Below are 22,856 nucleotides of genomic sequence, written 5' to 3' on the forward strand. Positions count from 1 at the left end.
GTGGATACTGCCATGGGACTGTTGCAGGCCTTCTCTTGCAAAAAGGGAAATCAAACAGCCACTATGAAGGATTTGGAGCAACTCCGTGTCACGTATGGATATCCTTGATGTATTGATAGCGACCAAGGCATATATTCCACTGGGCACGATGTCCAAGATTGGGTGCGTCAAAATGACAGAGATTGAGGATTTCACTTACCCAATCCCCAAGGGGCACAGTTAACTGAAAAGAAAAATGACATTTTAAAGGCACAACTGTGAGCAATTTGCAATACAATACCTTGCATGCAGGGGTAAAGATTTTGCCTCAGGCCATTTGAAACATTAATTCAATTGAAATAAATACAAGGCTGATGCCATACCAACAATTTCTATTAGGGTCTGGGACAAAACACTCCACAGGCCAATAACTGGAAAATGGCCTTTTTCAAAGAGAATTCTGGGTAGCTGTTTCACAGGGTCTTTTGCCACACCTGTAACCTTAAAGATAATATCAACACTTTTGTCACTTAGGCAACATGTTTGACATGAGCCCCTAGCCCATAGTGTTCAGGCCGCCTATGTTGTAATCAACAAAGATGAACTTAGATGGAAAAAAATGTCCCATTAAGTGTCTTCTAAACCTGTTTAAAGTTTTTGTTCCTGCTGCTGATCTGCTTTATGAAAGAAGAAATGAACCTTTTCCTATGGTGGGCTACTCTGCCATCTCCTTCTCCCAGTGGCTTTCTTCTTGGTTTAGATCTGGGGGTTCATGGTGGCAAAAGCTATAATTAATTCTTGATCTTGTCCTTGCCGTAGGTATCACTTCTTGTTGTTTGTGTTGCTGTTGTGGTCTTTTCTTGCAATTGGCAAATAAATTTGCAAAATATGTGGCGCTGGATGACTCCCTCTAAAAGCTCAGAGACCATCACAGAAGAGGTGGGCACATGGGATTTTAAGAGCCAGATTAGAGGGGTGGAATGTGAGAACGAGAGTGATTTTATTACAAATGCTGATCTTCAGTGACAAATGTAACTTCAGACTAACCCCAAGTCTGAGGATGCCTGCACATATCTAGTTGATGTATTACTCTTTATGTAGGAACACTGATTGGCTGTAATTTTCCTCCAAAACAACACTTGATGCTGTTGTAGGAAATCACAGGCTGTGATGTGTGTGGACACCTACACATTCTTTCCAAAGCATGCACACTTTTTCCCCAAAGTAGAAGCCCTGAATCTGGGGGGTTCTTTTGCAGAGATCTACCTGTCTTGCAGTCACCCAAGACCATGCTTCCTTCTGTAAGCTCCTCCAATAAACCATCCTATATTGAACAACTAGATTTGTCTGCCTCCTTTTTTGGTTTATTGGCTCCTTGGGCATGTGGGGGTTGCTTTGCCTATATATGGCCCTTTCATGGACATTTAGGACTTTATTTATATAAAAATGTTAGTAAGTCAATATATAGTGACAGAAATGAAATAGATGTTTCACAGTCATAATGTGGGAATAGAGCATTTATTGAAAAACAAACAAACAAGCAAACAGAATTTAACCTTTTGTAGTGATTAAAGCGTTTTATGTTATATTTGTGATGGTGATTTACAATCATCTGTAATATCTGACACAAAGTAATATGTCAACATTTCTCAAATTTTTTTTCTTGTAATTGGTGAATTTTAAAGAATGTAGATTGAACCTTAATACAATTATTTAAAAATTTACTAGGAAAGATTGTGTTGGAATTGAATGTGTTGGGAGAATATGTTGGAATGAGACATGCTTAATCCTAGCAAGTATCTAATTATTTAGGAAAGCTGTTTTTCGGTATCAATTTAAACTATACAAATGCTCGCCCTGTGACCAAAAATTATTGTAAATATACACATGAAATAAATGTATTCTTATGACCACATCAATTCTATTGTGGCCAAAACATGAAAACTATCCAGATATTTGTCAATACTAAAGTGGATAAATTACAATATAGTGAGGTAGATAGCTTTTGCCTAATATACAGGTGCCTATGACTTTCTCCCATACATCTTTTACATTTATATTGAAATACTCTTCCAATGGGACACTGTCAGTCCACACTACCTACAATCACCTCCATTTACCTGATGTATTTTAGCTCTTACCACATATCAAAATTGAACCTTTCATGTTTTATCTTTTTCTATCTGGACCGTATTTACCATCTAGGATGTAGCCTCCATGAGAGTGTAGGAATGTGTCAATTACATTACAGAATTATTATCTCTGGAGCTTAGAATAATGTCTGACATAACAGAACATAAAAAGATTTTTAGAATGGGTAAATCAACGAAAGAAAAGAAAGTTGCACATCTGTGTCTTAAACATTTCTTGGATCATCAGGGCAATGGGACAATTTAAAGAATCTAAGTTAAAGAATTTGTCCAGTTTTTTTTTTTTTTTTTTTTTTTTGAGACGGAGTCTTGCTCTGTCACCCAGGCTGGAGTGCAGTGGCCGGATCTCAGCTCACTGCAAGCTCCGCCTCCCGGGTTCACGCCATTCTCCTGCCTCAGCCTCCCGAGTAGCTGGGACTACAGGCGCCCGCCACCTCGCCCGGCTAGTTTTTTTTTTTTTTTTTTTTTTTTTTTTGGTATTTTTAGTAGAGACAGGGTTTCACCGTGTTAGCCAGGATGGTCTCGATCTCCTGACCTCGTGATCCGCCCGTCTCGGCCTCCCAAAGTGCTGGGATTACATGAATGAACACAGTCCAAGTACAACCTGGAAGACGGGTTAAAACAAAAAACAAAAAACACTTCAGTGTCTAAAAGCCACATCACCTCTTACCACAGAAAAGAGACTCCTGCCTAGGCATAATGCTAAAGGAGCACAAGTATGACATCCAGAACAAAGGGATGATCCTTAGGCAAGATGGTGTTTCTGTCATTCAGATTTTCCTTTGATCCACTGCAGAAACCTGTGGCAAGCTGTTGTGGCTGGTGGTGCCTAAAAATGAGTGTGTCCACTGAAAACCTGGGTTTTTGAACATTTCACTGAAAACCAGGAGATGAGAGTAAATTCCCATGCCACTATAAAAACATGGAGCCACATGTCCAAAGTAAAGTGAGAATGAGCCAGAATTTAATAAAGTGTGAAGATAAGAAACAAGCCGGGCGAGGTGGTGGGCGCCTGTAGTCCCAGCTCCTCAGGAGGCTGAGGCCGGAGAATGGCGTGAACCCGGGAGGCGGAGCTTGCAGTGAGCTGAGATTGCGCCACTGCACTCCAGCCTGGGTGACAGAGCGAGACTCCGTCTCAAAAAAAAAAAAAAAAGAAACAAGCCATCCAAAAACTCACATAAAGCAACCAAGAACGGCTTGAACAAATGAATGTTTTGGGCAATCACAAATAAGGTTTGCTCTACATTTTTTATCTGTGTAAGTTCCACCTTCACTAACTTGAAATATGTGAGTCTGATGTTCTCTGACATGCATAGTTTCTTACAAGAAATCAGCTTTTGTCTAATTGAGGATGCTTTGTAAATTCAGTCACTTTTCTCTTTACCACATTCAAGATTCTTGTTTTTGTCTCTGTTTTTCAAAAGGTTGATTATAATGTGTGGATCTCTTTGAGTTTATCCTTCTGAGAGCCCTCAATAATTCTTGGTTTTGTTGATTAATGCCTTTCATCTTGTTTAGAAAGTGTTAAGTGACTACTTTCTTTTAAAAAGTTACTGCCTTTTTTCTTTCTCCTCTCCTACCTTGATTTCTATAATTGCAATGTACATATATGTGATGTTCAATCAGCCGTGTTTCAGAATCTGTATATTTTTCTTCATTCCTTTGCCTCTTTGATAGTCACACTGGATAATTAACATTAACCTATGTTCATATTTACTGATTGTTTTGTGTACTCAAGTCTACTGTTCAAGTCGCCTGTTGATTTTTGCATCAGTTATTGCAATGTTCAGATTGATAACTACTTTTGGCTCATTTTCAAAATTTCTACCTCATTGATATTCTCCATTTGGTAATGCCTCATCTTCCTGGATTATTATGGTAGCTTGTATATATTTTTCTCTAACTCTTTAAAATATGTTTAAAGCAGTTATAAAGTTTCTGTCTCATAAGTCAAGTGTACAGATATCTTCAGGGACAGTTTGTTAATTTCTTATTAGTGGGCAATATTTTCATATTTTTGTGCACGATTTGTAACTGTTTTGTTCAAAAGTGGGAATGCGGGATATAGTGCTGTGACACAGGAGATCAGATTCTTTCTCTTCCTTTAAGATTTTGTAGCTAAGTATCATGAGTTTTAATTGTTTGTTTCTTTGGGCTGTTTTGTAATCTATATTTATAACATGCCATTATTTGCTGTAAACAAACACTGGAGTCTCTCTTTTTTTTTAGCTATGTGATAGGCTGATGATTTGACAGAAATATACTTGTTTGCCTTTCCCATAAAAATAAATCTCCAACTGTCAAGATGACAGATTAAAAGATATCCTGGCATCCCTGCTCCCACAGAGGTGCAACTAGAGACAATTCAAAGTCAAGACTATCACTCTAAACTCATGAAATTCATGAGACAAGCAGAGATACTCTGTGGGCCCATGAATCTGTGAGAATTTATGATTGATGATATCATTTGGATATTTGTCCCACTCAAATTTGTTATTGATCCCACTCTCACCATGAGACATGCCTGCTCCCACTGTACATTCCACCATGAGTGAAAGCTCTCTGAGGTCTTTCCTGAAGCTGAGCAAATGCTGGTGCCATGTTTTCTGTACAGCCTGCAGCACTGTGAGCCAATTAACCCTCTTTTCTTTTCTTTTTGAGACGGAGTCTCGCTTTGTTGCCTAGGCTGGGTTGCAGTGGCGTGACGGCCCACTGCCATCTCCTTCTCCCGGGTTCAAGTGATTCTCCTGCCTCAGCCTCCTGAGTAGCTGGGACTACAGGTGCCCGCCATCATGCCTGGCTAATTTTTTGTATTTTCAATAGAGACAGGGTTTCACTGTGTTAGCCAGGATGGTCTCAATCTCCTGACCTCGTGATCCACCCGCCTCAGCCTCCCAAAGTGCTGAGATTACAGGCGTGAGCCACTGTGCCCAGCCTAAACCTCTTTTCTTTGTAAAATACCCAGTCTCATGTATTTCTTTATAGCAAGAAAGAATGACCTAACATAGAAAAAAATGGTACTTAGGAGTGAGGCATTGCTATAAAGATACCTGAAAATATGGCAGTGGCTTTGGAAATGGGTAATGGGAGCCTGAATGAGGAAAAGTATGTGGTATTTCCCCTCTCACCCTATTGCTTCTGCTTTTGGCATGTGATGTGCCTGTTCCTACCTGTTTGCCTTCCACTATGAATAAAAGATGACTGAGGCCTCCCTAGAAGTTGAGCAGATATTGATGCCATGCTTGTACAGCCTGCAGAAGTGTGACCTGTTTAAATCTACTTCCTTTATAAATTACCAGGCCTAAGGTATATCTTTATAGCAACACAAAAATGGCTTAATGCACCTGATAAAAACAATGACCATTTTAGAGCCCCTCCTTCAAGTTGGCATAATGCCACTCACACAGAGCCTCCCTAGACCCAGGTTTTCTGAGGTGGGAGGGAAAAACTGGAGGTAGGCTGTAAATAATCTCATGAGTCTGAAAATCTTTCCAGAAAGCCCATTGTGTTCTCATCTCACAGAATCCATTGGGAGTGCTAGAAAAGCTGAAAAGTCTCTCATGGGGTGAATGAGGGACAAAAATTAAGTGCGCTGAGTGTAGTGATTAGCATGTGGATCTTTGTGGCTGCTCTGCATCAGGTCAGAAGGCTTCCATGCAAAGGAGATTACCTTGTGCCATAATTCTGCAGAGGACACACTGCACGAGAAAGTCCAAAATTATAGCTGAGTTTCCCACAAAGACCACATGCTTGTGTAAAGCCTATCCTGCCCTGGAAACAATTAAAAGGTCAATGATTAAGTTTCAGTGCTCATTTAAATCTTCCCTCAGATTGGAAAACATTAACAAGACTGTGACATAGTTCTGGTACAGTATTTAGTCCAGTGCTCACTATAAGTCTTATCCAGACCAGAAACAACAGCAGGGTAACATGTTAATTCTGCTGTATTGTATTAGTTTTAGAGCTCACTATAAGTTTTGCCCTGAATAGGAAGTGCCAACAGGTCTAACATCACCAAAGAACACATAAAAAAGCTGGAAGAGATGGCTGTCTCCTCAGATTTAAAAAACTTTAAAGATGCAACAACTGTTATAACTAAGGAAAATCTGACAGAAGTAAAAGAAAGCAAGAAAGTCCTAGTAATGGGCCCAAAACAATTAAAGATCTATGAAATATCTAACAAAGAATTCAGGATAATTTTATTAGAGAAGTTCATAGAATTACAAGAGATATTTATAAAACTGAACCAAATTTAAAAACCATCCAAGAATGAAGTACGAAATTAGAAAAAAAAATAGAAATCCTAGAAATAAAAAATACTATAACTGAAATTTAAAAAAATATTAGAAATATTCAACAGCAGACTTGATAAAACAGAGAATCAGCAAGATTGAAGACAGAATATGTGAAATTTACCCAATCAGAGAGAAAAAGAAATATTTCAAAAAAGTGAAGAAGACCTTCAAGAATTATGGGACATCATCAAACAAACTAAACCCCACATAACTGGAATTCCCAATGGAGATGAGAAAGAAAAGTTCCTAGAAAGCATATTTAAAGAATAATGGCTGATAATGCTCCAAATCTGGAGAAAGATGACAGCATCCATGTACAGGAAGCTCAGAAGCCTTCAGTTAAATTCAACCAAAAGAGGAACAATTCAAGGCACATCATAAATGAATTATCAAAAATCAAAACAAAAAATACCAAAAGCAGCAAGAATAAAACAAAACATATTTTATAGAGCTCCAATACAGCTTTCACTGGATTTCTGATAGAAAGTCTGCAGGTCAGGAGACAATATGATAAAATATTCAAAGTGCTGAGGGAAAAAAAATTCAGACAATAATACTATATTGGCCAGTTGCAGTTGCTCATACTTGTAATTCCAGCACTTTGGAAGGCTCCAACAGGATTGTTTAAGCCCAGAAATCAAGACCAACCTGGGCAACATAGTGAGACTCCCATCTCAACAATAAATAAATAAAAATATTAGCTGGGCATGGTTGCATTTTCCAGCTACTCAGGAGGCTGAGGTAAGAGTAACATTTGAGCCCAAGAGTCCAAGGCAGTAGTCAACTGTGATACCACAACTGCACTCCTGCCTGGGCGATAGAGATCCTATCTCAAAAAAAAAAAAAAAAAAAAAGAGAGAGAGAGAATACTGTACCCATTGAAGCTAATCTTCATATACAAAAGATAAACGTTGCAGGAAGTCAGGGACCCAGAAAAGAGGGACCAGCTGAAGCCATGGCAGAAGAATATAAACTGTGAAGATTTCATGGATTCATTTATCACTTCTCCAATCAATACTCTTGTGATTCCCTATGCCTGTCTTTACTTTTATCTCTTAATCCTGTCATCTTTGTAAGCTGAGGATGTATGTCGCCTCAGGACCCTGTGATGATTGCGTTAGCTGCACAAATTTTTTGTAGGGCATGTGTGTTTGAACAATATGAAATCTGGGCACCTTAAGAACAGGATAGCAGTGATGTTCAGGAAACAAGGAAGATAACCTTAAAGTCTGGCTGCCTGTGGACCGGGCAGGACAGAGCCATATTTCTCTCATTACTGAAAACGAGTAAGAGAAGCATCACTGAATTCTTTCCCCAGTAAGGAATATTAATAATTAACAGCCCTGGGAAAAGAATGCATTCCCAGGGGAGGCCTCTGAAATGGCCACCCTGGGAATGTCTGCTTTATGCAGACATAGATGGGGATGAAACATGCCCTACTCTTCTGCAGTGCCCCCAGGCTTGCTAGGATTAGGAAATTCCAGCCTGGCAAATTCTAGTCAGACTGGTTCTCTGCTCTTGAACCCTGTTAAAATGTTTATCAATGACAATGTGTACACAGTGGGACATGGAAGTTCATTAGTGAGTCTAGTTTCACCCTGACCTTGTGATTTCACCCTGACCTCCTGCTTTCTGGTCTTTTGTTGCCCTTAAAGCATGTGATCTCTGTGACCCACACCCTATTTGTACACTCCCTCCCCTTTTGAACATCACTAATAAAAACTTGCTGGTTTTGTGGCTTGGGGAGCATCATAGAACCTGCCAACATGTGATGTCTCCCCTGGACATCCAGTTTTAAAATTTCTCTTTTTTGTACTCTTTCCCTTTATTTCTCAGACCAGCTGACACTTTGGGAAATAGAAAAGAACCCATGTGAAATACCGGGGGCTGGTTTCCCTTGATAGATAAATACTTTTCCAAACAAAAGCTGAGAGAATTTTTTAATACCAGATGTGTTTTACAGGAAATGCTGAAAATAATTCTTCAATCTGAAAGAAAAACATATTGACATGTAACAAAGGATCAGATGAAGTTATAAAACTCACTGATAAAAGAAAGAACACAGAAAACATCAGCCTAATACTGTAATTGTGGTAGGTAAACCACTTATATTTTAAGTATTAGGACTTAATCCAAAAGTATTAACCACAATACAACTACAACAGTTGGTGAGATAGATAATATAAAAAGATATGATTTGAAATACCAAAAAGTCAAAATGTGGGAGAGATAATGTTAAAGTGTAGTTTTTTTTTGTTACTTGTATTTGTATTAAAAGTTAAATTGTTATCAGTTTAAAATAACATGTTATAATTATGAATTTTTTTGTAAGCATTATGGTACCTACAAAACAAAAACCTATAATAGATACACTAAAAATTATAACGTATCACAAAAGAAAATCACTTAACCACAAAGGAAGACAATAAGAGAGGAAAAAAGGATCTACAAAACAACCAGAAAAGTGGTAACAAAATGGCAGCACACAACCCTTACATATCAATAATAACCTTGAGGGTAAATGGATTAAATTATTTAATTAGAAGATATAGAATAGCTGAATGGACTAAAAACCAAGACCAAATATATGCTGTCTACAATAAAAAGTCACTTAATCTGTCTACAAAGACAGATTGACTTAAAGTGAAGTGATAGAACAAGATATACCATCAAATGAAAACCAAAAAATCACCAGAGTAGATACATTAGATAAAGCTGACTTTAAGTCAAGCATGGTAAAGAAGGCCATTATACAGTAATTAAGAGGTCAATACAGCAAGAAGTTATAACAGCTATAAATAAATATGTACCCCACACAGGGGCACATAAATATGTAAAGTAAATACTAACAGACCTACAGGGAGAAATGGACTATAATCCAATAATAATAGAAAATTTAAGCACCACATTTTCAGCAGTAAAAAACAAACAAACAAACAAAAAACCAGATGAAAAATCAACAACAACAAATAAATGGAGTTAAATTGCACTCTAGCAAAAGTAATTCTAAGAGGGAAGTTTATAGCAATAAATACCTACATGAAAAAAAGAACTATTTCAAACAAACAATCTAATATTATATTTCAGGGAACCATAAATGCAAGAAAAAACAAAAGGCACAAAGCAGTAAAGTAGTAGAAGGGAAAAAATAATAAAGATCATAATAGAAATAAACAAAATAGAAAATTTTAAAAATAGAAAAGATGAATGAGACAGTTGGTTTTCTGAAGATAAAGTCAATAATTTGTAGACTAAGAAAATAAGAGACAAGACTCAAATAAATAAAATTAGAGATAGAAAGGAGAAATTACAATTGATATCACAGAAATACAAAGGATTACAAGAGACTATTAAGAATAAGTATTTGCCATCAAAATGAAAAACCTGGAAGAAATGAATAAATTACCGCATACATAAAACCTACCAAGATTGAATCATGATGAAATAGAAAAACTGAAAAGACCAATAATGAGTAAGAAGATCAAACTGGAAATAAAAACTCTCCCATCAAGGAAAGGTTCAGGAATGGATGGCTTCACCATTGAATAATTCTTCTTCTTTTTTTTTTTTTGGAAACAGAGTTTCACTCTTTTTGGCCAGATTGGAGTGCAATGGCACGTTGTTGGCTCACTGCAACCTCTGCCTCCTGGGTTCAAGCGATTCTCCTGCCTCAGCCTCTCCAGTAGCTGGGATTATGGACATACGCCACCACACCTGGCCAATTTTGTATTTTCAGTAGAGACAGGGTTTCTCCATGTTGGTCAGGCTGGTCTCGAATTCCCGACCTCTGGTGATCCACCCACCTTGGCCTCCCAAAGTGCTGGGATTACAGGCGTGAGCCTCCACGCCCGGCCTTCACCGTTGAATTCTAACAAACATACAAAGAATTAACAACAATACTTCTCAAACTTTTACAAAATGTGGAAGAGGAGGGAATTCTTCCAAGATAACTCTACAAGGCCAACATTAACCTAAACCACAACAAATACCAAATTTGTTACCAAAACACAACAAAAAGAAAACCAACAACCAATTTCTCACATGAGCGTAGATGTAAAAACACTAAAAGAGAAAACACCAGCAAATTGCACCCAAAAACACTTTGAAAAGATTATTTACCATACACAACTAGGATTCATCCCAAGGATGCACAGGTGGTTCAATATAGTCAAATGAATAAACATGACACATCACATTAACAGAATCAAAATAAAAAACCATGTGGTCATCTCAACACATGCAGAAAAGTATTCAGTGAATAGAACAACTCTTACGATACAAACTCTCTACAATTTGGATACTAGAGGAACACACCTCAACACAGTAAAAGTCATAGATGGGAAATCCACAGCTAACATCAGAGTGAAGGGAGAAAGTTAAAAACATTTTCTCTGTGATCTGTAACGAGGCAAGTATGCTCACTTTTACCACTTTCATTCAGCGTATTACTTGAATTCCCAGCCAAAGCAATTATGCAAAAGAAGGAAATAAACATTTAAACTGGAAAATAAGAAGGGAAATTGCCTCTGTTCTCTGATGGCATGATCATATGTATAGAAAATCTTGACTCCTTTAAGAAACTATTAGCAATAATACATTCATTCAGTAAAGGTGTAGGATAAAAAATCAACATACAAACATTAGTAGCATTTCTATATGCTCATAACAAGTATCTGAAAAAGAAATTAAGAGAGCAATCTCATTTATAACTGCTATTGAATAAAATAAAATACCTAGGATTAGATTTAACTTAGGATGTGAAACATTTCTACAACAAAATTATAAAACACTGTTGAAATAAATTAAAGATATCAAAAAAGATATCCTGTGTTCCTACTTGGAAGAATACTATCATTAAAATGTTCATATTATCCAAAGTGATCTACAGACTTATCATAATTCCTATAAAAATGGTAATGAAGTTCTTCATAGAGATAAAAAAGTGCAAAATATAAATTAAATCACAAAAGACCAAAATAGCCAAAGTAACCTTCAGCAAAAATAAATAAAATAAAGCTGGAGACATCACGTCATCTGACTTCAAATGTACTACAAATATATAGTAATCAAAACAACGTAATACTGACAAAAAAAACAAAAACAAACCAAAAACAAACAAACAAAAAGCCTCCCAGGTACTTAGACCAATGGAACAGACTAGGGAAACCAGAAATAAATCCATGCTAAAAAGCCAGCTGATTTTCGACAAAAGTGCCAAGAACACACATTGGGGAAAAGATAGTCTCTTCAATAAATGATGCTGGGAAAACTCTACAGCCACAAGCAGAACAATAAAATTATTTCTTACCACATTCAAATATCAACTCAAATAGATTAAATACTTAAATGCGGCCGGGCGCGGTGGCTCACGCTTGTAATCCCAGCACTTTGGGAGGCCGAGATGGGCGGATCACGAGGTCAGGAGATCGAGACCATCCTGGCAAACACGGTGAAACCCCGTCTCTACTAAAAAATACAAAAAATTAGCCGGGCGTGGTGGCGGGCGCCTGTAGTCCCAGCTACTCTGGAGGCTGAGGCAGGAGAATGGCGTGAACCCGGGAGGCGGACCTTGCAGTGAGCCGAGATCGTGCGACTGCACTCCAGCCTGGGCGACAGAGCAAGACTCCGCCTCAAAAAAAAAAAAAAAAAACTTAAATGTAGGACCCACAATTATAAATTCACTAGAAGAAAACACATGGGAAATGCTCTATCATATTGCTCTTGAGAAGGAGTTTTTGTATAGAACCTCAAAAGCATAGGCAACATAAGCAAATATAGACAAATAGATGATACCAAACTGCAAAGCTCCACAGCATACAGAAGCAGCATATTATCTACCAAAAAGCTACACGACAAACAATCAACAGAGTGGAGAGACAACTTACAGAATGGGAGAAAATATTTGCAAACTATACAAACATCCAGAGTATATAAAAGATTCAAGTCTATTTTCTCATTGATCTTCAGGGTGTTTTTTAATCCATTATTGAAAATGGGGCATTTAAATCTCCAACTCTTGTTGTGGGATTATCTAGTTCTTGCTTCATTTCTGTCAGTTTTGGCTTCACATATTTTGTTGCTTTTTTACTTCCATATTGGCTGACAATTGTTAAATCTTCCTGTGGAACTGACTCTTTTATCAATACAGAATGTCTCACGTTACACATCTAAGTGTGTGGGTTTTTTTGGCTTTTGTTTTTTAAAATTCTTTTTAAAAATTTTGTAATTGCAACTACAACTTTATTATATCTGTTGCTTGCATGTTTTTATTTCTTTGCTTTTACACAATTTGTTTCTTTGGATCCAAAGTGATTGTGGTGCAGACAGCACATATTCGTATCTTACTTTTATAATATTTGACAATCTCAGCTTTTAAAATTTAAGTATTTAATGTTTTTATACTTAGTGTCAATAATTATATAGGTGAATTTATATTTGCTATACTATTTTTGTTTTCTGTATATCACCTGTGTATTTTATTATTTTTTCTACCTATTCTGCCATTTTGCATTAAGAAAATATTTTTATGTAACATTGCAATTTATTCTATGATTTTTAAATATATATTTGGAGCTATTCCTTCTTTCAGGGCTTCTGACACACATCTTAACTCATTAGAATCTGCTTTACATTTATACTGACAATATTGATGAGGTATATGAATGCTAGTATATGTATTTCTATTTCTCTTTTTCATTTTGTGATATTAATTTTATACTTATATCTATGTGTTATAACTAATTTTATACTTATATCTGCATGTTATAAACTTAATATATTTTATACTTTTTATTTTATATAATTTTATTTCTTTTAAAGAGGTTGAGAAAAGAAAAAAGCAATTATACATCTACAAATCTTGTCATATGAACTTTCCTATTTTGTTTCTGTATTTCCTCATTTATTCCAGAATATTCAAGTTATTTGAAATATGTCAGAGAATATTTCTTTATTCCAAAACAACTTTGTTATCACTCACCTCTTTAGTTATTGGTAAATATATTACATTTATATTTGCAATAGTTCCAACAATGCAATACTATTTTTATTGTTATACATTCATTTTTGAAAATAAGATGAGAAACAAAAAGGAATATGCATACATAACATCTTTTATAATGACATGATTATCTTTACTGTTGCTTTTGTTATTTTATGTAGATTTCAAATTATCATCTTTGGTCATTTGATTTCAACTTAGTTGAAATCAACTCAGTGTTTATCTGGAAAGGGCTTATTTTACATTTTTTTTTATTGATAACTTTCTTGTTCAGAGGATTCTTTGTTGATAGTTTTTCTCTGAAGAGTAAACAAAAATTTTTGAGCAGAGTTGAAAGGCTTAGACAAAGACAATCAAATTAAGATCTTAGCAAATTGGATTGCAAATGAAATCATATTGACAGCAGCTAATGATATATTGAACTGGATTGGAGAGGGCAAGAAGAATTTAACTTGTGGACAATCAAGTCTCAGGCCTTCAGAACTGAGGCCAAATGGAGGACAGGACACAGTTTTTAAAGGATTAAAGACAATGCATGAGAGCACAGCATGCTGAACCTAAACTGGCAGAGATTTTGCATTGTGCTAAGATCCATAAACTTATAGAAAGAAAAGTCACCATTTTAACCATAACAGTTTAACATAAAGTAGTCAACCAACAGCAGATCGCAAATATGCAGTCATTAATTATAATTAATATTAGGTTTAGTTATGATAGAATTGTGTTTGATGGGTGCTACAGGAGCAAAAGAAACATCCCTTGCTATGAAGTAAGTGCTCCATTACTGAGTGTTTAAAATAAAACCCTCCTGTGAGTGGAAGCCACAAATGCAACCGGGGGATGTGGTTGTAGAATACGCCACCAGAATAGCTTGATACTTCACATCTAAGAGAGATCTCTTGGCATGGGCAGTTCATATCCACTCTTGTTTAAAATGGAGGTGTCCTTCTGTACTCTGTAAATGCACCTGGACAAATTAGTGGGAGAGGTAAAAAGCAGTCCACATTTTGCTCCCACGTCTGGTGCTCTGGCTCAGAACTGTGTCCTCCGGAAGACAGAGCACGTTGCCCATGTAGATCTAATAGAGGTGACATTTTTCTGATTCTCACAAAGGTGCTTATGGTTTACTTCTTACTCCAAAAAATAGAGACCACCAGGGAACGTTTGTGAGGGCTACCATGAATTACTTGAAACAGCAGAGATGCTTTGGGAAATCTAACATTGTGTTCTCATCTTGAAGGCTGAGCAATTGAGAGATAGCTGTTTTGTCTACTAGGACAGAGACCATACAACTCACTGAGCTGAAAACACCTAGAGAAATAAGCTCACACATGAAAAAGTTTGGAGCACAGTTGTTTCTACAGTGTTTTCTAGGAATTGTAAAATTCCATTTTCCCTTTGGTGACTCCCTTTCTTACAATCACAAGGTCAGGGCTTGCAATCTTTCTATAGCTGACAGGAAAATTATAAACCTGGAGGGAGATGAGCTGATGGCGTTGCTTCCACACGAGTGTGGGCTTCATCTTAAAAACAGAGGCTCACTCCAAAGACTCAACTGAGTGACTGACAGCATTGTTAACAGAGACTGTCAGCGTTGTTAACAGAGAGCTCAAGACTCAGGTGAGTGGTGAGATGAAGCAGGATTTACTCAAGGAACAGCTAGGATAATTCTTTTTTCATAATTTCAGTCATATCTCGCTGAATCATAACTGAAAACAACAGATATTTTCAGATGAAAAGATAACATTTTTTGACTCATGAGTCTATAATGTATTAATTTTGAAGATACTTTGGTAATTTTGTAATACCATGCTTGAATTGCATTTGCATTATACGTCTTGTTTTACTAACTTTTCTCAGTTTAACTTACTGTATGTACTCAGGTGAAATTTCATATTTTACTTTTAAAAATAATTATTTAATTTAGTTTAATTTCCCTTCTTCTTCCCTTCCCTTCTTCCATTACAAATGGTAATTTCATATTTTATTTTATTTTTTAATTATACTTTAAGTTCTAGGGTACATGTGCACAACGTGTAGGTTTGTTACATATGTATACATGTGCCATGTTGGTTTGCTGCACCCATTAATTTGCCATTTACATTAGGTATATCTCCTAATGCTATTCCTCCCCCTGTACCCCCACCCCATGACAGGCCCCGGCATGTGATGTTCCCCTTCCTGTGTCCAAGTGTTCTCATTGTTCAATTCCCACCTATGAGTGAGAACATGCGGTGTTTGGTTTTTTGTCCTTGCGATAGTTTGCTGAGAATGATGGTTTCCAGCTGCATCCATGTCCCTAAAAAGGACATGAACTCATCCTTTTTCATGGCTGCATAGTATTCTATGGTGTATATGAGCCACATTTTCTTAATCCAGTGTATCATTGATGGACATTTGGGTTGGTTCCAAGTCTTTGCTATTGTGAATAGTGCCGCAATAAACATACGTGTGCATGTGTCTTTATAGCAGCATGATTTATAATCCTTTGGGTATATACCCAGTAATGGGGTAGTGGGGTCAAATGGTATTTCTAGTTGTAGATCTTTGAGGAATTGCCACACTGTCTTCCACAATGGTTGATCTAGTTTACAGTGCCACCAACAGTTTAAAAGTGTTCCTATGTCTCCACATCCTCTCCAGCACCTGTTGCTTCCGGACATTTTAATGATCGCCATTCTAACTGGTGTGAGATGGTATCTCATAGTGATTTTGATTTGCATTTCTCTCATGGCCAGTGACAATGAGCATTTTTTCATGTGTCTGTTGGCTGCATAAATGTCTTCTTTTTAGAAGTGTCTGTTCATAACCTTTGCCCACTTTTTGATGGGATTGTTGGATTTTTTCTTGTAAATTTGTTTAAGTTCTTTATAGATTCTGGATATTAGCCTTTTGTCAGATGGATAGATCACAAACATTTTCTCCCATTCTGTAGGTTGCCTGTTCACTCTGATGCTAGTTTCTTTTGCTGTGCAGAAGCTTTTTAGTTTAATTAGATCCCATTTGTCAATTTTGGCTTTTGTTGCCATTTCTTTTGGTGTTTTAGACATGAAGTCCTTTCCCATGCCTACATCCTGAGTGGTATTGCCTAGGTTTTCTTCTAGGGTTTTTATGGTTTTAGGTCTAACTTTTAAGTCTTTACTCCATCTTGAATTAATTTTTGTGTAAGGTATAAGGAAGGGATCCAGTTTCAGCTTTCTACATATGGCTAGCCAGTTTTCCCAGCACCATTTATTAAATAGGGAATCCTTTCCCCATTTCTTGTTTTTGTCAGGTTTGTCAAATATCAGATGGTTGTAGATGTGTGGTATTATTTCTGAGGGCTCTGTTCTGTTCCATTGGTCTAGATCTCTGTTTTGGTACCAGTACCATGCTGTTTTGGTTACTGTAGCCTTGTAGTATAGTTTGAAGTCAGGTGGCATGATTCCTCCAGCTTTGTGCTTTTGACTTAGGATTGTCTTGGCAATGTGGGCTCTTTTTTGGTTCCATATGAACTTTAAAGTAGTTTTTTCCAATTCTGTGAAGAAACTCATGGTAGCTTAATGGGGATGGCATTGAATCTACAATTTACCTTGGGCAGTATGGACATTTTCACAATATTGATTCTTCCTATCCATGAGCATGGAATGTTCTTCCATTTGTTTATGTCCTCTTTTATTTCATTGAGCAGTGGTTTGTAGTTCTCCTTGAAGAGGTCCTTCACATTGCTTGTAAGCTGGATTCTTACGTATTTTATTCTCTTTGAAGCCATTGTGAATGGGAGTTCACTCATGATTTGGCTCTCTGTCTGTTGTTGGCCTAGAGGAATGCTTGTGATTCTTGCACATTAGTTTTGTATCCTGAGACTTTGCTGAAGTTGCTTATCAGCTTAAAGAGATTTTGGGCTGAGACAACGGGGTTTTCTAAATATACAGTCATGTCATCTGCAAACAGGGACAATTTGACTTCCTTTTTTCTTAATTGAATACCCTTTATTTCTTTCTCCTGCCTGAATGCCCTGGCCAGAACTTCCAACACTATGTTGAATAGGAGTGGTGAGAGAGGTCATCCCTGTCTTGTGCCAGTTTCGAAAGGGAATGCTTCCAGTTTTTGCCCATTCAGTATGATATTGGCTGTGGGTTTATCACAAATAGCTCTTACTATTTTGAGATACGTCCCATCAATATCTAATTTATTGAGAGTTTTCAGCATGAAGAGCTGTTGAATTTTGTCAAAGGTCTTTTCTGCATCTATTGAGATAATCATGTGGTTTTTGTCCTCGGTTCTGTTTATATGCTGGATTACGTTTATTGATTTACGTAAGTTGAGCCAGCCTTGCATCCCAGGGATGAAGCCCACTTGATCATGGTGGATAAGCTTTTTGATGTGGTGCTGCATTTGATTTGCCAATATTTTATTCAGGATTTTTGCATCGATGTTCATCAGGGATATTGGTCTAAAATTCTCTTTTTTTGTTGTATCTCTGACAGGTTTTGATGTCAGGATGATGCTGGCCTCATAAAATGAGTTAGGGAGGGGCCAGGTGCGGTGGCTCACACCTGTAATCCCAGCACTTTGGGAGGCCGAGGCGGGCAGATCACAAGGTCAGGAGATCGAGACCATCCTGGCTAACATGGTGAAACCTCGCCTCTACTAAAAATACAAAAAATTTAGCCAGGCGAGGTGGCGGGCGCCTGTAATCCCAGCTACTCGGGAGGCTGTGGCAGGAGAATGGCTTGAACCTGGGAGGCAGAGCTTGCAGTGAGCCGAGATTGTGCCACTGAACCGCAGCCTGGTCAACAGAGCGAGACTCCATCTCAAAAAAAAAAAAAAAAAAGAAAAATTGAGTTAGGGAAGATTGCCTGTTTTTCTATTGATTGGAATACTTTCAGAAGGAATGGTACCAGCTCCTCCTTGTACCTCTGGTAGAATTCAGCTGTGAATCCATCTGGTCCTGGACTTTTTTTGGTTGGTAGGCTATTAATTATTGCCTCAATTTCAGAGCCTATTATTAGTCTATTCAGGGATTGAACTTCTTCCTGGTTTAGTCTTGGGAGGGTGTATGTGTCCAGGAATTTATCCATTTCTTCTAAATTTTCTAGTTCATCTGCGTTGAGGTGTTTATAGTATTCTCTGATGGCAGTTTGTATTTCTGTGGGGTCGGTGGTGATATCCCCTTTTTCATTTTTAATTGCATCTATTTGATTCTTCTCTCTTCTTTATTAGTCTTGCTAGCAGTCTATCAATTTTGTTGATCTTTTTTAAAAAAACAGCTCCTGGATTCATTGATTTTTTTGAAGGTTTTTTGTGTCTCTGTCTCCTTCAGTTCTGCTCTGATCTTAGTTATTTCTTGCCTTCTGCTAGCTTTTGAATGTGTTTGCTCTTGCTTCTCTAGTTCTTTTAATTGTGATGTTAGGGTGTCAATTTTAGATCTTTCCTGCTTTCTCTTGTGGGCATTTAGTGCTATAAATTTCCCTCTACACACTGCTTTAAATGTGTCCCAGAGATTCTGGTATGATGTATCTTTGTTCTCATTGGTTTCAAAGAACATCTTTATTTCTACCTTCTTTTTGTTATGTACCTAGTAGTCATTCAGGAGCAGGTTGTTCAGTTTCCATGTAGTTGAGCGGTTTTGATTGAGTTTCTTAATTCTGAGTTCTAGTTTGATTGCACTGTGGTATGAGAGACAGTTTGTTATAATTTCTGTTATTTTACATTTGCTGAGCAGTGCTTTACTTCCAACTGTATGGTCAATTTTGGAGTAAGTGTGATTTGGTGCTGAGAAGAATGTATATTCTGTTGATTTGGGGTGGAGAGTTCTGTAGATGTCTATTCTGCTTGATGCAGAGCTGAGTTCAAGTACTGGATATCTGTGTTAACTTTTTGTCTTGTTGATCTGTCTAATGTTGACAGTGGGGTGTTAAAGTCTCCCATTATTATTGTGTGGGAGTCTAAGTCTCTTTGTAGGTATCTAAGGACTTGCTTTATGAATCTGGGTGCTCCTGTATTGGGTGCATATATTTTTAGGATAGTTAGCTCTTCTCGTTGAATTGATCCCTTTACCACTATGTAATGGTCTTCTTTGTCTCTTTTGATCTTTGTCAGTTTAAAGTCTGTTTTATCAGAGACTAGGATTGCAACCCCTGCCTTTTTTTGTTTTTCAATTACTTGTAGATCTTCCTCCATCCCTTTATTTTGAGCCTATGTGTGTCTCTGCATGTGAGATGGGTCTCCTGCATACAGCACACTGATGGGTCTCAACTCTTTATCCTATTTGGCATTCTGTGTCTTTTAATTGGGGCATTTAGCCCATTTACATGTGTTAATATTGTTATGTGTGAGTTTGATCCTGTCATTATGTTGTTAGCTGGTTATTTTGCCTGTTAGTTGATGCAGTTTCTTCCTAGCATCAAAAGTTTACCTAGTCAAACCTCAGCAATGGCGGATGCCCCTCCTCCAGCCTGGCTGCTGCCTCCCAGTTCGATCTCAGACTGCTGTGCTAGCAGTGAGCAAGGCTTCATGGGCGTGGGACTCGCTGAGTCAGGTGCAGGATATAATCTCCTGGTGTGCTATTTGCTAAGACTGTTGAAAAAGTACAGTATTAGGGTGGGAGTGTCCTGATTTTCCGGGTACCATCTTTTATGGCTTCCTTTGCCTAGGAAAGGGAAATCCCCCAACCCCTTGCACTTCCTGGGTGAAGCAATGCCCTGCCGTGTTACGGCTCACACTCTCCATGGGCTACACCCACTGTCCAACCAGTGCCAATGAGATGAACCAGGTACTTCAGTAGGAAATGCGGAAGTCACCCGTCTTCTGTGTCAGTCACACCGGGAGCTGTAGACCAGAGCTGTTCCTATTCAGCCATCTTGGTGCCTCCCCTTGTTTTTTTCTTTTTCTGATTTCAACTTGACAGCAGAACTCAACTGTGCTGATGGTGCACATGCATGTTGGTGGGAACTTTTCATTGTTTGATTCTGACATTTATGATAAATGGATTCACTTACTAAAGTTTTGTAGAGAGAGTAATAACCATTTAATCACCTAGATGATGTTTCCTTTATAAAATCAAACATATCTGGTGGTTTTAAAGCAATTTTTTTTTTACCTCAGTCACTTATGATTATTAGAGAATACTAAATGTCAAGATGTTTGCATTGCCTTTCATATTTTTATTTATGGGACAGTGTAATGATAAATGTCTTTGAATATATAACCAGACACACTTTCATCCCCCCCGTAATTTGTGCTAATTCACTGTTTTTTATATTTCATGCATGAAGCTAAATTGTTTTTACCCATGGATTAAAGTAAAATGATACAATGATACCTGAATCCTGTTCAAATAACATGAAATGGAAGCTGCAAAATTGTTTTGCAAAATTTTACAAGGTATTATGGTATTGAGGATATCCCAAGAAAACTTGAGAGGCATTAGCTTTCTCATTGGAGACAGACATTCTTGTATCAAGTAAAGTCTCAGGAAAAAGAACCATGTGTGACTATTTTAATGCAACCTCTTGGTTGAAATAAAATGATTAAAAGTGGTGTTTATCTCGTTGATAACTGAGAGGCAAATATTAAAAATTTTGTTTTGAGATGAAGGGAGTTCACATGATAATGGGATGTGAACTAAACTGGGAGCGCACCAGGACCATTTCTAAGACATACAGTTAATTAGGGTTTGGGTAAACAGAATAACGTTCCCCATTCCCTAAAAAAGATACTTACATCCACGTTCTTAGATACTGGAAATACATTACAATTCATGGCAAAGAGAATATAAGGCTGCAGATGGGATCAAAACTGCTGATATGCTGATGAAAAATAAGAAGACTATTATGAATTATCATGGAGGGTCCAGTAGAAGCATAAGCGTCAAAAACCATGGAAGAGTGAAGAATAAACCGTATCAAAGTGACAGATCATGAGAAAGACTCAACTGGATATATTTTTGTTTGTTTTAGTGAGTCTTTCCACTTCAGCATATGTTTTACTCAATTCAACGGTGCGAATGTGATTCATTTTATATGCTTGTCACTGAATTGGGTGCTAAAAATAAAATGAGAGAACATAAAATGATAAAAATATGATTTCTAAAGATGGAGGGCAAAGGACATTAGGAATACAATGTGCACCCTATACAAGCATGATTGCCAATGTCGTCATTGCATATATATATAAAATATATATATAATTATATATTTATATTATATATATAAAATTATATATATATATAATTATTTGGTTTAGAAAATAGTGCAGGAGGTACATTATTAAGAATTTATAGTCCAGGTTAATCAAGAATAAGTGAGTAAAATGAAAATAATAATGACATTAATAATTTCAAACACTGAATAAAGAACACTGATGATATGAAGTCAATTTGTTTTTCATATCTACAAAATATGTTTCTTCTATGCCATTAGGATGAACACAGTTTTCACTTAGGTTATCTTTTAAAAAGTCTCAAGCTAGCATTGGAATCTCAGCTAACATCTTCCTTCTTCTCTTCCACATTTTTACATTCTTTCAGGATCACAGGCCTAAGACCCAATGCCCTGGTCACCAGTCATTTGGCCTTTGTCCACCTAGTGATGCTCTTCACTGCAATGGAGTTTTTGTCTCCAGACATGTTTGAGTCACTGAATTTCAGAATAACTTTAGATGTAAAGCTTTGTTCTATGTGCACAAGGTAATGAGGGTCCTCTCCATCTGCACCACCTGCCTCCTGAGCATGCTGCAGGCCATTACCATCAGCCCCAGACCCTCCTGGTTGGTGAGATCTAAACCTAAATTTACAAAATACAATATCCTGGGCTTATTCGTGTTTTGGTTTAGCAATTTGTCTTTCAGTAGTGACATGATAATTTACACTGTAGGTTATTACAATGACTCAGATAATTTTGAATATCAGCAAATATTGCATACTTTTCCCAGTGAACGCCATCATCAGGGTGCTATTTCTTATGCTGTTGCTATCCAGAGATGCCTTCTTCATAGGAATCATGTTCCTCTCAAGTGTATACATGTTGATTCTTTTGTCCAGCCATCAGAGGCACTCCCAGCGCTTTCACAACAGCAGCCTTATATTAAGGACTTCCCTAGTGAAAATGGCCACCAAGACCATCCTGATGCTGGTGAATTTCTTTGTGCTCATGTACTCAGTGGACTTCACCCTCTCATCATCCACAGTGCCGTTATGGGTATTTGGCCCTGTCATCTATGGTGTCCACAAGTTTGTGATCAATGCCTATGCCACTGTCAGTCCTCTGGTGCTAATCAGATCTGATAAAAGAGCCGTCAATATTCTGCAAAAGTTTCAATGGAAGTGCCATCTATTTTTAACAAGTTGGTGATAAAATTTTCTAAAAATTATTTCTTCATAATCAATTAAATTATACAAAAAGCACGTAACTTTCTTTCTGCTTCAAATAAAATATGTGAATTGTACTT

General features: G+C 37.2%; 1 pseudogene; it reads left to right on the forward strand.

The window, feature by feature from the left end:
• Positions 1–12: 12 nt before the first annotated feature.
• Positions 13–22,759, forward strand: LOC140709191 (putative vomeronasal receptor-like protein 4; annotated as a pseudogene).
• Positions 22,760–22,856: the final 97 nt, after the last annotated feature.

Source organism: Chlorocebus sabaeus, chromosome 19 (assembly GCF_047675955.1).
Source record: "Chlorocebus sabaeus isolate Y175 chromosome 19, mChlSab1.0.hap1, whole genome shotgun sequence".
Taxonomy (NCBI): Eukaryota; Metazoa; Chordata; class Mammalia; order Primates; family Cercopithecidae; genus Chlorocebus; species Chlorocebus sabaeus.